Source organism: Carassius carassius, chromosome 31, assembly GCF_963082965.1.
Source record: "Carassius carassius chromosome 31, fCarCar2.1, whole genome shotgun sequence".
Lineage (NCBI taxonomy): Eukaryota > Metazoa > Chordata > Actinopteri > Cypriniformes > Cyprinidae > Carassius > Carassius carassius.
Window position 1 is genome coordinate 8,938,863 of NC_081785.1, and position 16,809 is coordinate 8,955,671.

Here is a 16,809-nt window from a genome sequence, read left to right on the forward strand (position 1 = left end):
ATTTTTCACTACTGTTTTATAAAATTTATAGCTTGAAATAATTCAAATACTTCAAATTAGTGAAACAGCTTTAATATTTAGCTATAAAGAAACAAGAAAAATGATTTTTTTTTGTAGCTAGTTTTGGGGTCCTTGAAATATAAATGCATGATGATATTGCAGCTGCTCCCTCTGCCAAATAAAGACCTCAGCCCATTTGCATTCTTTTCTTCTTGTTTTTGCCCTTCTTCTACTAAATCTTTTTTAAATTGCATCAACATTTTAAGAGAGCATTTCTATTTCTATAACAGGTCAGTGCAGTTACTGAGTGGATTATTAGCCTTTTTATTTCACATAATTGAGACATTATATCTCACAAATAATACTTTTTTTCAGAATTGTCAATTGTTCGATAAATCTGACTCAAGTTAGATTTATCACATACATTTATTTTCTCAAAAATTCAGCTTTATATCTTATAATTGCAACTTTCTTGTAATTGTGACTTTTTTTCTTGTAATTGTGACTTTATATCTCACAATTACATTTTTTTCTAACATTTACTATGTTTTGTATGTAGCTGCAAATCTTACCTTGCAATTTGTGTCTTAACTTTATTCAGAATTCAAGGGTACAACATCATGATATATATATTGTGGAAAGAAAAATAGTTACTACTTTTAAAGTAATATTAGACCTTATTTTACTCATATATCTATTACTCATCTCTTCTGGTTTCAGGACTACAAACTGAACCACTAACTGAGCTTTACTCATTTAATGAGAGCTGGTGGAATAAAGATAGAGGAAGCCAAGAATATGTTTCTGATGCTTGCACACACGCTTGTAATGATGCCTGGCCGTTAGAATGTCTACCTACACATGTGGCCTGTGATAAAACTATGAGTCATTCATCATTGTCTTCTTGGAATTTAATCTCTGTCATAACCCCTGTATTCCCTCTTCATGCTGACGGGAGCTGAAAGGATAAAAACAGAGTGATATTTTAACCTCTCAGTAATAGACTGTTGTGTGGAGTCCTTGACATTAACGTCCATAACATAAATGTCAATTGAAAATGACACATTAAGGCTTTATCAAAGCTAATGCACTTCTGAGAACACCAGCATACCTGAGATGACCTCATACTAAGAAAAAGCTATTATGGGTTGGGGGTTACTGAAATTCATAAAGGTAAAAAGTTTTTTTCTTGATTTTGCAAGCTCTAATTTTGGTTGCTTTATTCATCCTGTGTAAAAATAACTTTATAATTTTAAGTTTTTATTTTTTTTTATTTTTTATTTATGTATTTTTTATTTTCTTTTTTATTGTAGAATATGTATAGTTTCGTTAAATGCTCTTAGGGGCAAATTTGATAAATATCCACATGTGGAAGTGTACTGTACAGCTGTATATTTTTTTCTGAAATATCTCTAAAATAGTCAGTACTTTTGGATGAGAAAATCTGATCACACATTTTCTACTATTTTTCATACCACTGTTGAAATGCATTTTTCATATTGCTCTGTTAGTGTGGTTAAAGGAATAGTTAACCCAAAGTGAATGGGGTGCTATCAAACTGAGAGTCCAAACAGCTCATAAATCAGAATAACATTAACATCTTGTAAAATGAAAAGATGTGTTTGAAATGCATCAAGCTGTTTTAAACTTCAAGTCATTGCTCCCAGTAATAATGAGCCTTCTATTCACAATATTGCTTTTTAAGGTAAAAAAGTAATATGATCTAAATCAGCAGAGAAATATGCACAGATCAAGCATCGTTTACAAGCATAAACAGCCCAAAACATGTTGGTGGATTTTGATGTGAGAGTACAACAGGGGATGGACTTTTTCTTGGGATTATTGAGGATTATTAATCCATATTTTTCCCAGAAGTGTAGGATTGATGTTGAAATGGCTTAATAATTTTCTTTTATACAAACACAGTTTTTCACTTCACAATGCATGAATTGATGAACAGGAGTTGTGTTTTCTCCAAATTTGTTCAGATGACAAATCAAACCTATCTACATCTTGGATGGACTGAGGATGAGTAAATTTACAGCAAATTAAATTTTTTGGGTGAACTATTCCTTTAATCTATTTTACTCTCACAGCAAACAGCAGTCTGCAAACTAATAAAGTTTCTGCAGCAGAGTCGCCTTCTAGAAACCAACATCATCACAATACTGAATTGCTATTACACTGACAACAAAAAATGTAAAAGTAAATTTAAGTGAACAGAATAAGTCAAGTGGATAGCTTTTGAGTATGAATAGCTAATTTATGAACCCCAGATGTCACAAAAAAAGCAAGTTACTAAATATAACAACAAAAGATGAAATGAACCTCAAAAACAGTGAAAAATTCAACCTTATATTAATTATTCATGCCACACTGCATGATGGGAACACTAAAAGTTCAAACTTTAATTTCTATAAGCTTTGAGTACTTATATAAAATTCACTCTTTTTTAATTCTTGTCTGAACTACATTATTTAATGCAGAAATTACTTTTTTTTGTCGTAGTATTTACTTTACCACAGAATCATTTTAATTAGTGTAATAATTTTTATTAGTGTAGGGTTCATAGAGCTTCAGTAGGCATCAGTTTTTTTTTACCAATGTGGAAAAGACTTTTTGCCATTTAGCTAAAGATGTGACTATATGAGACAGCAGGCTAAAGAAAGAAGTGAAGACACAATAACTAACCTTCATTAGAGTTTGAGCAAATGCAATCTGTTGAAGTTGAGCTGAGGTACGACTTCATTTCTGAGTTCATTCCCACGGCATCACTTTAATTAACCTGTTCCATTCTCATTTTCTGAGAGGCTTTGCAAAATTAAAATTAACCTCTCTGGAAATAAGAGACTGTGCACATATTAATTAACTAATCAATGTGACATCATCAGGCATCTGTTTAGAAAGCATGGGATGGAGACGTTGTACTTCTCATAACCTGACACTAATATTTAAAGCGGAAATTTAGTTTGTATGGCAGTGTCATTAAATGTTTTATTAATTTTAGTGTTACTTCTTACATTTAATGTGATTAAAAGCAGATTAATTTGTGCAATATCAAAAAAAGAAAAAAAAATGCACTCCAAAGGTTGCTTTTAGAAAATAAATATAACTCGTCTTTCAGTAAGTCTAAATATTAAAAAAAGAAAGTTGAAGAAAAGAACTACGAAAAACTTGCTGTCTGCTTTAAATATTTTTACCATAGCAACTGTCAGTATATACCCACATCCACCTCTTTTGTATATCTTTCACTTCGATTTCTCACCAAGCTCTAACTTTTAATGGTAACTGAACCAGATGACTGTGGTTGTTCAGTCATGAGATTTACTCACTGTTCCACCTTGATTTCATTTATTTACTAAAACCACACAACCATTATTTTTTGTTAACAATCTGAATGCCAACCTACTATGAGCATTGAGATAGAGCTGGCCGTCTGTTAGCATCTCAGCTCAGACATCAAACTGCTTCTCAGTTAATCACACAGGCGTATGACTCCTCAAATAACCTTATTAATGATCCGGTTAAAATAAACTCCGAGTTTTCTTCTTTCTATTCTAATCTTTACAAATCAGAAGCTAACGTAGACATTGCTGTTATTCTGTCTTTCCTTTCCCAATTAGAGATACCTAAGATAAGTCCTGATATAACCAACAGCCTCGATGAGCCTATTAGTCTGGAAGAGATAGCCTCTTGTATCCTAACCATGAAAAATAACAAAGCCCCTGGCCCTGACGGCTTCCCAGCTGAATTTTTAAAAAAGTTTTCCACTCAGTTATCCCCCTTATTATTAGATCTGTACAACCACTCCCTAGAACAAGGCTTCCTATCATCATCCTTAAACCAAGCTTTGATTTCCTTAATATTAAAGAAAGACAAAGATGCAAAATTTTGTGGCAGTTGCAGACCTATTAGCCTAATTAATAATGACATTAAATTACTAGCTAAAATATTGGCCAAACGTTTGGAAGCTCATCTCCAGTCAATTATATCAGATGACCAAACTGGTTTTATACTTGGTCGTCAGTTGTCTTCTAATATACGTAGACTCCTAAATGTTGTCTTTACTCCATCTAAGTCATCAAAGCCAGAAATGGTTATTTCGCTAGATGCGGAGAAGGCTTTTGACCGGGTGGAGTGTGATTATTTATTCATGGTTTTACAAAAATTTGGGTTTGGACCTAAAATAATTTAATGGATTCGTCTATTATATTCCACTCCATCAGCTTGTGTGAAAACTAATTCTGAAACGTCCCCTTATTTCTCTCTTTCTCGTGGCACCCGTCAGGGTTGCCCACTTTCGCCTCTCCTCTTTGCCTTCGCTATAGAGCCTCTCTCTATAGCATTAAAATCGTCTTCAGTGTTTTCAGGTATTTATAGAGGAGGAAGGGAGCATTGTGTATCACTGTATGCAGACAACCTCCTGTTATATGTCTCAAACCCTCTTAACTGCATAGATAGTATAATGCACCTGCTGAATGAGTTCGGTTTAATTTCAGGTTATAAGTTGAATTATGCTAAAAGTGAGTGTTTTCCCATAGGTGATTTGGCGAAACAAATTCCTCCAGCTATGCTCCCTTTTCACATGTCCTCTACAGGTTTCCGTTATCTAGGGGTTCATATTTCAAACTCATTCAAGTCATTGCGCAAAGAAAATTTTACTAAATTAGTGGACCGTATTAAAGTAGATCTTCAGCGTTGGAACAATCTTCCACTTTCTTTAGTAGGCAGGATTGAATCAATTAAAATGAATATTCTACCAAGAATACTTTTTTTATTTCAGACTATTCCTGTTTTTCTTCCTAAATATTTTTTTAAATCATTCGACTCCATTATATCCTCATATATTTGGGCTGGTAAGCCTCCGCGTGTACACAAGTCAACTCTTCAAAGAACTAAACAGGATGGGGGTCTCGCTCTTCCAAATTTTCTTTTCTATTATTGGGCAGCTAATATTCAGAAATTATATGCATGGTGTAATTCTCTGAATATTGATTGGTGTATAATAGAAACTAACTCCTGCTTATCATCCTCATTATTGGCATTAGTTTTTGACCCCAATTTGAAACGCCCTTCTAAATACACCACCAACCCAATTGTGCTCTCATCACTCAAAATTTGGAAACAATTTTGTCGTCACTTTAAATTAAACGCATTGTCCACCTTAATGCCTATTTGCAGTAACCATCTTTTTGTTCCTTCTACTAGGGATGGGCGTTTTCCACAAATATCACATTCGAATATTTGAGCTCACAAAAAACGAATATTCGAATATTCGTTTATTTGAATTAAGTTTGAGACAGACGTTGTTTTTCAGCAACATTTATTGTTTCCGTCATTTTGAACAAGCTTACACACAATAAGATTGAACATTACACATCGTGTTTTGTAGCTGAAAACCTTTAACAAAGCGTGCAAACAAACAAAAGTACAGATTAAAAGCAAAAAAAAAAAAAAAGTGAACCAAGAAAAAAAAAGTGAACACAGAAAAAACGTAAAGCAGCCTGCAGCAATTAGGCTATTGTAGAACGTAGCCTACACTTAACTTTGAAACTTTTAAACTGTCAGCAAATCTTTTTTGCTTTTTTCTATTGTTGTACATGTTCTTGTTAAGAAACACAGGCATGTAAACATGATCGGGGGAAAGTCGGCTCCTTAGTCCGTTAGCAATAAGGCCGGCCGCGGAGAAAACGCGCTCTGACGGCACAGACTTGGCGGGACTCACAAATAAAAGTGTGCTAAGCGAATATGTTTTGTGAAACACTTCGTGTTGTCGTTTCACCACTGAATGGGATCCTCATCTGGTGGAATACATGGCTCCAGCAAGAACTGTTCCCACTCGTCTCGGCTGGACTTTCTGTAATCATCGCTGAAGAACTGGCTCAGCCTTTTCCGATGAATGGGCACTGCATCCTCTTCATCGTTGGTGATGCACCACTCGCAACAAGGAAAATGTTCTAGGCTCTAAATGTTCAAGGGTCTAGGCTCTAGGGCAGACGTGAGAAGAGGAGTTTTCACTGCATTCTCCAAGTTAGCTGTGTTTATTCGTTACTGGAGAGATGCCGCAACAATGTTCTTGAATTCGGTCACTTTCTGTGATTTTCCACGGCATATCTGAAGTACTGTAGAAGACCGTAGTTCTTGGGGGCCGTTCACATATTGCGTCTTATGCGCGCTCAAGTTCGTTATTTGCAATGTAGGCGCGCGGTATGCACGCTCATAATGGAAGTGACGCGGTCGCGATGCGCACGCAGTGCGACACGCCCGTTTTTTCCAGGCGCGTCCGCACCGCATAGAGTTAAAAACATCTCAACTTTTCAGAATGGCGCAAGCGCACCGCGGGTCATGTGACAAGAACTAAACATTCAGCTTCATCCTTTCCTGTAACAACGTTGAAAGCTCAGCCAAGATGAAGGAACAGCTGATCATAGCTGTATATGGATTGCCATTTTGAAATAAATTTAGTAGCAGAGCTACTGAAAGCGATTTTTGTGCTGCAAATCCATTTATCCTTTGCTGAAATTTCCGCGTCTTCATGGAGAGAGCACGTCATTGTTACTTAGCAACGGCAGACGCCTCAGGAGTGCTTCTGCCCGAGCGCATTGGCAAGAAGGAGAAAGCGGCGCGCCTAGCGTTTTCCACGCGTTTTTAGGCGCGATATGTGAACGGCCCCTTATTCATTAATTAATTATTTTTTGCTTGCATATATCTTAAAATATGTCGTGGAGAATCACAGAAAGTGACCAAATTAGGTTTTATTGTGAACTTTTTTTTTTTTTGCGAAATTCGAATATCATTTTTATTTATCGAATTATTAGAGCAGAAGGAATATTCAAATGTTCGACTATCCATGCACACCCCTACCTTCTACTTTAGATTCAACTTTTGCACAGCTCAGAGAGAAGGGCCTAGTTCTATTTCATGATTTGTTTCTTGATGATCATGTATTTGCGTCATTCAACGATTTGATGAGTAGATTCAAAATATCTAGATCCAATTTGTTCCGCTACTTTCAATTGCGTGACTTTGCTAAAGCACACTATAACACCTTCCCTCACCAGCCAATGAAAACTTTAATTGAAGATATAATGTCTCTCCTGAAATTGCATAGTCATATCTCCTCAATTTATGACTTGTTACGATCTTCGCAATTCCCTCCTCTCTTTGCACTCAAGGGAACCTGGGAGAGAGAGCTGGGACTGGAGCTTGACGAGGAACTGTGGAATAAGGCTCTAGCTAAAATTAACTCTGTCTGCATTTGTGCTAGCTTGAATCTTATTCAGTTTAAAGTTGTTCACAGAATTCACTTCACCAAAGCTAAATTGAAGAAACTTTCTTTAATAGAAGATGATAGGTGCAATAGATGTTCACTTTCCCCAGCAGATCACACTCATACATTTTATACCTGTCCTAAATTGTATTCATTCTGGTCCTCTTTTTTTTCCTCATGCCCCCCTTCTAATTTTTCTTGGCTGAAAGACTTTAATGTCCTTTCTACACCTGGAAAAAATTAAACACTCCATCAGGGACTCTGTTAACTCATTTTATAAAGTGTGGAATCCTATTATCTCCTTTGTTGAGACAACACCTTCACTGGAGATTTGAATTATTATTATTATTTTTTTTTTTTCTCTCTCTCTTTTTTTTCTTTTTTTTCTTATTATTTTGTGTGTGTGTGTGTGTGTGTGTGTGTGTTTGGGATGTTTTGGGTTGGGTAGTGTTAAGAGTGTTCTGTATATTTGTATATTTGTATATTTTTTCTTTATTCATTTCTATTGATGTTAAAAAAGCAGATTGTGGTGTTTTTCATTTGTCATGCACATTGTCATTTAAAATTCTGCTTAATAATAAAAAATATATATAAAAAAAACAATCTGAATGCCAAAGAGAGCCTTTAAACTAAAAAAAAGCCCATCCATTTTTAATTCACTCCATTTATTTTTTATTTTTGTTGTATTTAGGAGCACCTGTCTAATTGACCATTATTCAGTGTATTAGTACCATGAGTCATGCAATGCAGGGGTTGGCTGTTGTCTTTTCAAGGCCAAGTGAAAGCATTTAAAGATGCGTTGTACAAAGGAAACTAAGAAATAGATATTGTTTTCTGGCTTCTTTAACTTATACCTTGTCATCGATGACTTTACAAACTTCAAAAACTAGTCAGTTGTCATAATGTTTGAATTCAGGGTTAAGGCCCGTTCACACCAAGAACGATAACCATAAAGATAACTATATTAGTATTTACACCAGCGGACGATGTTGTCTGTTTATTCTATAGCTGTGGTGTGGACTGTATACTTTTAAAAAATATATTTTTAAAACTATATCTATATCGTTATCTTTGTAATTATTGTCCTTGGTGTGAATAGGCCTATACTCATTTCTATTCCTTCCTGTGGAGTTCAGTTCTGTGCTGCAAAATAACTGGCAGCTAATTTCAAGTAAACCTTGTCTGTTTGGGTGCGTTTAATTAGTGGAACTAAACTCTGCAGAAAAGTCACTCTCCTAGAGCAACCCTGATTTAATCTGGTTCTCAATTATGATCCTGGGGTCCGTTCTTTGTACCTCGCTCAATACGTATGATATGATTTGACAGATGCCTAATATTTTAATCATGATAATTGATCTCTGGCTAATTTGTTTCTTCAAACAAGTTTGTGGATTTGATTAAAATATCTGGATTAAGTTTTCTAAGATTACTGCATGTTCTTGTGTTCATTATTTGTACACTTGAATCCATGATCAGCAATGCAGCGATTGGCTGGCGGCAAGATAGCAACGTGATGACATCATATAATTAAGCTCGAGAAAGCAAAATGACATTCAAGTCCTAGCTAACAGATAAATCTAATGTGTAACTGTTTGTTACATGATGTCCAATTTTTATTTTTCAGGATTTTTAGTATTGTGTATAGTATTTTTAGTGTCTTTATACTTTTCAGTGTAAAAAGTATTGTAATTATCAATTCATTTCATTTTGCCTTTGAAGTGGATTTGCTACTCGACATCATTAAATTATTAAGTTTCTTTTCCCCGTAAGACATAAATGACTATTCATATTAATTTCATATCATAAAAGCATTTTGAGATTTGAGAAGTCGTCTGCATTTTCCTGCGCTGCATCAAGCCACCCGCATAATAACTGTCACCATTTAAATTGATGCACTTCTCAGACAAGTTGTACGTGATTGTATGTATGACTCCAATACAATTATGAGATAATTGTTCCATCAAGGATAAATTCCTCAATGAGTAAAACTGTCCATGTCTACTATTACAGATTACACAACATTTTAATTGTTCTAAAAATTCATTTTAATCTTTTTTTTATTGTTATTATTATTATTTTTTTTTTTTTATTCAGTAGGGGTACACTTGTAAATAAATAGCAGTGGCTGGGACAGACTTGCAGCATCAACTTCACTTAAAATGATACAATATAATCCTGTGTTTGTGAAATATCTTATGGACAAATCATCAAATCGTCAACAATAAATCCAACTAACTAGGTATTCAATGTACGAAGAATTTTGCATATGTCCCTTATTTAACACACCTGATTCAGATCATCAGCTTATTAAAAGAGCAATCCATGAACTGAACCAAGTGTATCAGATAAGAGAGACATACAAAATGTACCCAGGACTGGAATTGGGAACCACTTAAATTTATTTTTTTATTTTTTTGAGCAGAGAACTTGTCTTGTCTACATTTGTCCTTGAGTTTTTTTTTATCAGTTAGCAGACTCTTTATCCAAAATACACCTATTATGGGGACATATTTGCTAATTTGCTGTTTGAAAGCCTCAGATTTATTTATTGACCGGAGAAAAAATTACTGTCTGAATGGTGTTAACGTCTGCAGGGTTTGACACAGCACATTCTTATGTGAAGAACTGCCTCGATCATTTTTATGCTGAAGGTCACAAACACATAACCACAAGCTCCATTCTCCTATGGGAGCCTTGTTGTGACATTTATAAAAATGAACAGCAGACTGTTATTCAGAAAACAGAGAGAACATTTTTATCCTCAGCAATGCAACAGTTCTTCATAAATTGATGTGTCTTTAATTGATGCGCAAGCATTCATCTGAGAATGATGGGAATTGCACCTGGGCAGGATGAGGGGACTGGGGTTAATTGATTTTAGGGGGCAGTTAGATAATTCCTGGCTTCTCTCGTTGGCATTCAGGAGTCGTGAATTTCAGCATTGAGTGAAAGAGTGATTCAGAGCCTTTGTTTGAACTCAGCATACAGATCTGAATAAGACTTTAACAAAAGCCAAACGGATCGTATAAAAAATAATGAAATTGTGATGGGTCTGAGCATAATTATAGTACAATCTTGATTAGTAGAATTTAGCCAATATATTTCAATACTGATTAAGTAACTCAAATGAGCGGTAAAACATTCTTCAACAATCCAGTTGCTATATGGAAGCTTGTTTCTGACAGTAAACTCTATCGGTTTATAGCTGTCTGCCTGTTTGGCTACGTTCACACTACAGGCAAATGTGGCCCAAAAAATCTTTTTGCTCACATTTGATGTGACTCGGATCTGTTTTTCTCATGACAGTGTGAACAGCACAAACCACGTGGAATGTGATCTTTTTAATTCTGATTTGTGCCACTTCCATGTGTGGTACTATATTGGATACAGGTCAGACATTTTGGAATAAGACCACAGTGTGAACACAGTGACTTTTACGTCACTATAGATCAATTTTTGTCACGATTCTGTGCTCATGGGAGTCACTTTAAAGGGACTGTAAGTAGGAATTACTCCCATCTAGTGGTGAAATTGTATTTTGCATTCAAACTAATTTTGCTCTCCAGCGCCTCGCTTTTTCAAATGCGCGTTGCATCTACGGTAGGCAATATGTACCAAAAAGCTTTGACAGGATGTCTTCTAATAGCACTTTAGTCGAGTTTTCCTTCAGGTGAACAGGTGTGTTATTTCAAACAAACTGCAACATGACAACTAACAAACGAATGTTACAGTATGAATTACTGACTGTGGAAAACATAAAATATTGTAATTAGTAGTTATGTCTTCTTTATTCGTTATATTTTCTGAATTATGTGCATTGTTAGATATCATCATCAGATGATTCAACAATAGGGAGAGGAAGAGGTAGAGGTAGAGGACAGAGAGGCAGTGGATCAGTGGATCTAGGCGAGGAGGTGGACGAGGAAGAGGAGAGCGAGAGTCAATACCACGACGACAAAGATGCCCGGCAGCTACGAGAGACGATCTTGATAGAATTGAAAGTTTACAAAGGCAGAGAAGAGAAGCGACCGAGGTTTGTACAATTTATGTCTAGCAATAGCAATGAATTTTCATTGTATGTACAGTTATATGCACGTAGCAAAATATTCACAACTTGAGCTAATGAATTGTTTTTGAAAAAGTAACACTGACTTACCTGTCGAGAAGAAAACAGGCCACTTCAGCGTCTCTTTTGAAATCTTTATCCAGCATTAGCTCTTTCCACCTAGAAAAAGCTTCCCCGACATTAAATCTTGTTTTCTGTAATCTACGGTCACGTTTCCTTTTACGTTCTATTTTTGACTGTTTTGGCGACGATGTTTTCTTCTCCTGTGGTGCGGCATATGTATGGTCCATAATAAGAATGCAATCCAGACTTTTAAACTTGCCGGTGCAGTTTCAAGCGCCTCTCACTGCTCTGCACCTGCGTTTCTGGCTCTGACCGAAAACGCGTTGTGGAAACGCGTTGGCTTAGTACTTTTTGTCCCTCTCTGCTATTATAGTTTTGCAAGATGGCGGAACTACATGGAAGCCTCCGTCGACCTACCCGTCCCATGTATATAAAGATAATAAATTTTTCATTTACGAGGATTAGTTGAAACATTGGCATAGGTATTTGTACACCATTGAGGGCATATTTATGAATAAAAATATTGATGTTAGATAATAAAATACCTAAAAAGTTACTTATTGTCCCTTTAAAGATTTTACATAGCCTTAAAGTTATCAAGACAGTTGCGTAAGGTATATACAAGCAAAACTCTGCTCTCTTCTGTCACTTCCTTGTCTTTATTTTTCATATTGCCTGCACATAATTTCGCTGGCTTCTGTGGCAGATCACACTATAAATAAACACATAATCACTCACTTTATGTCCTTTGTGTTTTCTTCCGAATGACAGCGAGCTGCACAAGTGTTGTCAAGTCCACAGTTTTCACACCGAATTGGGCTATTTTTTCATCGTTGTTGGGGGTTGTTTTTCAACTCTTTGGGTTAAAGCAACCCAACTAACGCGATATATAACCTCCAGAATGGGATTGGGCTAGTTTTGGACTAGTTTTGAGAAGCAATTGGGCAGTGGAAAATCTGGACAATGGAAATCTGATATTGGCCACATTTAAAACGACAATGTGAACAAAAAAAAAAAGAAAAAATCGGATCTGACCAAAAACTGAGCACTAAGGCTCGCAATGTGAATGTAAACAATTGTGTGTTGGTCGATCTATAGAGAAGAGTCAAAGAATGATTTAAAGCATATTTTAATAAATTGCTGTTAGTTAAATTCTATCAATCGGTTCTACCAAACAAATAAAGAGAAAATACTCATGCATATAGAGTACTAGGAAATATGAAGTAATTGCTACTGTTAAATGATACATTTTGTTTTTAGTGTCCATTTACAACTGTACACGGTTTAATTATTTAAAGCTTGCTGTCTTTGATACAACTCCAAATGTGTTTTTTCCAAAGAAACAAATTATATTTTCACATGTAAATCATGCAGGTTCCTGCTGCAAGTGAAAATGTCATTAGTCACCTTTATGGTATCTTGGCAGCTTATGACAGGAATGTTAAACAAGTCAATTATGCACAGATTTCCATTACTGCAGACCCTTAAGGCCCCTTACATAGTCAACGCGAGAAACGCGAGCAAGCAACGCGAGCGACGCGCTCCCTTTCATAGTCTAAACAGTGGATGCAAGCGTCACTGGCGATGCGTGTATGCAATACACCGTTCACGCAACAGGGGGTAGTAGAGTCAGGGTGATATTAGTAGAGTCGGGTCGCGTGATATTCAGATCACAATGGCAACTGAAGAGGAGTGTATTCTGTTGCTGATTTTACATCGGCGGCAACAAAGGCAACGCAGAGATAGGGCCGTTAAGTTCGCATAATGTTTCCTCTTCGCCCGCCATTGTATTCAAACCTTCTTCTTCTGTAAACACAATATACTTGAATTAATGTACTATACTTGCAATGTCGCCCCCACCGACAACACATAGTATTGCGTGCATCGGCGTGTCGCGTATCAAAAACTGGGACGACACTAAATGGCACTTTCCAACTCTTGTCGGAATATCTGCATATATGACAGATTCTTTTTGATTTGTAATCAGCAGTTTCCTCTTTTGTTCTCTCTCAGAGACCTGGTTCTGAGTCACTGGCCATATCTTAGATTAAATCTTCTGATGAGAGCTATTTCATTCAAAACTATGAAAATACTTTGTTCTTTCAGTGATGGTTATTTTATCAAGAGAGCTACATCAGCGGGTGTGCATGGTTCAGATGTAGTGGCTTCATCTAGTCTATACTGTCATGAGAATCAGCAAGTGCATGTCATTGCTTGAAACGTCATTGCTGACATGCTGCGGCAGATGCAATTATTTGCAAATTGGGATTCATATTTTCCTGTTTGATTAAGTGATTAAAGTGAGTGTTAATTAATATAGTCGCTCACACACACATCCACATTCACTTTCATGCACACACACACACACACAAACACACACACACACACACACACACACACACACACACACACACACACACACACACACATAAAACCTACAGTACACACACAGAAGGTTTAGTAATTATGAATCCTACAGGAGTCAGTCTAATGGCCACTGCTTTAGAATCTCTTCCTTTTCTTTTTCTTTCCTTTATATATCATTTAGCTAATTGCATATGTTTCACATTGGCTCTTTATGTTTCTTCTCTGATTTCTGTCACATTTTATCCTAAGTGAAAAACCCTTTTTGAGTTTTTAAATAAATTCTTATATGCCCACTACCTCTACAGATGCACAAATCACTTTTGAACCAAATATCTTGGGGCAAAAGGTAGAGCGCGAAACTTGTCACTTGAAAGCGAAAAACAGTGTTTGAGATTCATCTCAGCAGATTCAAGCAGCTGTAGTAATGTACTTGTGTTTGTGTTAGAAAAATATACAAGACATTTCTGAGAAAATATTCTACAAGTGTGCAACTCTCATTGGATGAATTCACGTACTGATTTGCGAATGTGCAAAATTTCTCCACGACTTCACATTTCTTGATGCAGGTGTGTAAATACGTTTTGCACCATATTCACTGCAGAAATTGTATCAAAAATGTGAGCGTACGAGTTTCTTAATTTGTGATTTGTAGAATAGGATTTGTGCACCTGCAATGAAGAATTTGAGAAGGTGTAACTGTTGTGTTGTGTTTGTGGGAGAGAAAAAAATAGTCTACAGGTTTGCAACTCTTAAAACATTTCTCTCTGTGACTTCAAATTTACTGATACACATGTGTGGCTTTTCTCTACAACTACAAATTGCACTGTCACAGGTGTTCAGTCGTTTTGAATCAAAAATACCTTCATAACCGGAGAATGAAGCCAAAATTTGTACAGTATGTGAGATATTTTGAAGAGAGGATTTTCAGACCTCAAAATGTTTTGTGCTCAAACATTTATTACTATCAATATTCAAATTAGTCTTTGCTGCTTAATATTGTTGTGGAAACCTTGTTACACTTTGTTTTCAGTATTATTAAAGTCCAGTAGTATTAAAGTCCAGGCTTATTGTAAAAGGTACTTTAAAACATCCTGTAGACCCTACTGAATCCTTAGAACAGTAGTTCATCTGTCATCTTTAAATATTTTAAGGTTTTGCCATACTGATCTTTATATGAATGAAAGTAGACAGTACAGTAAGTTAATAGATAAATAGTCTAAAATCCTCTTTCTCCAGTGAGTCTAACAAATGACTTAAAGGTGAAGTGTGTAATTTTTTTTTTGGATGCTACTATCTCCTCTCTTTGCTTAATATGAGACTGCTATACTGTCTGAAGCCTTTTTAATTTGATAGCCCCATAAAGTGCAAAGGCTTATAAAAGACATTAGAAAACCCTTCAAAGAGAATTGCACTGGTAAAATATCTACATTAATAAAATATTTGCCATTTTAAATTATGTTTGCAACATTCAAAAATATTCTGCACTAATTGATACTCACAAATAGAGAAAGCCTGATTGTGTGGATATGGCCAGCGCAATGCTACTGTACCTACTCAACTAAACTTTGTGCCTTAAATAGCATCTGGGATTAGATTTACTGTATCCCAAATCATATGTTAAAATGGGAATTTCAAGGTACTTGGTCTGCTCTTTTTGAAGGTTGGATCTGTGCATGTTTTTGATTTAATTAAATGTTATTGCCAAACCAGCCCTAATGATAGTGTAACCAAGCACAAAGGCTTTTCAGTTCCTATATTTTATTTACATTCTGTATTCAGTAATACAACCACTGGTCAGTAGTACTGAAGCTGAACAAAAACTCTGTAGAAAGATCCTCCAACCCAGTCTCACGATGGACATGGATTTGACCCAGTCAGACAGTCATGTGAATCTGAAGAGTGCAAGAGTGACCCTGCCTTAACCGACTCCTTAACCTCCATCATATCAAATTTCACCTCCCACGGGACTGTCAGGAAAATAATGGCTATGTGTGTGTCTGCAGATAATGAAAACAGGTTTTATGTGTTTTCAGAGCGTGTGTCACTGCAAGGCCGATTGTGAGTATGTTAGTGTGTTGTGATCCTTCCCTCAAGCTTCCTTCCAAGATTTAGGTGCTATTATTAGAGATTTTGACCGTATTTTCTGAACCCTTATCAAACATGGCAATCAAACACAATCATGCAAACAGCATCGCCACTATCACTTCCCTGCATGCATTATGTAATTCCCTCAGTCAGTGTGGATCATGGGGTTCATAAACTCCTCACTGCTGACCTCTGGATCTGGCCTGATGAAACTTTCATCCGCTTCACTGACTCTGACCATTTGGTGAGTCAATTATAATACCATTCCTGTATCTGTGTTTATTAAATGCAAAGTGATGAGCAGAATGACAGATGTTTCTATAACGACTCATACGAATAGATCATTAAAAGATGGATCAGATGTGTTTGTGACATGGTGCGACTTGTTAAGATTTGATCTAGTGGATGAACAAACACCTGTTCATCCTCATAGCTGAAATGTGTTGTTTGAGCTGCATAAGTTAACTTATTTCTCATATATTTACCTTAGGCATTACTTTCTTTTATAGTGCACTAGACATGTGCCAGTATTCGGTAATGCGATATATCTTAAATACTTAAAGATTTAGACTTAATAGGATATTTATTTTCAAACTTTTTAACATTTTAATCTAGACTACGACATACCGTAGATATTGTTTGAAAGTGTTTAGATTCTTTATTGTTCATTCACACTTTACATTAGGGCTTCATTACTTAACTTTAGTTAATTCATTAGTTAACATAAACTGCCAATGAAAAATTCTTCTGAACATACTTTAATCTTAGATATTCCAATATATAACACATTGTTAAAATCGAAAGTTGCAACTGTGTCATTTAATGAGCTAACATGAACTAAGAGTTGTATTTTTTTTTTTACAAAGATTTATAACTTCTGTAGCAAATGTAACTATTGTGAATGTTAATGCATTAACTAACTAATGAGATCTTATTGTAATGTGATACCTATTGCTCT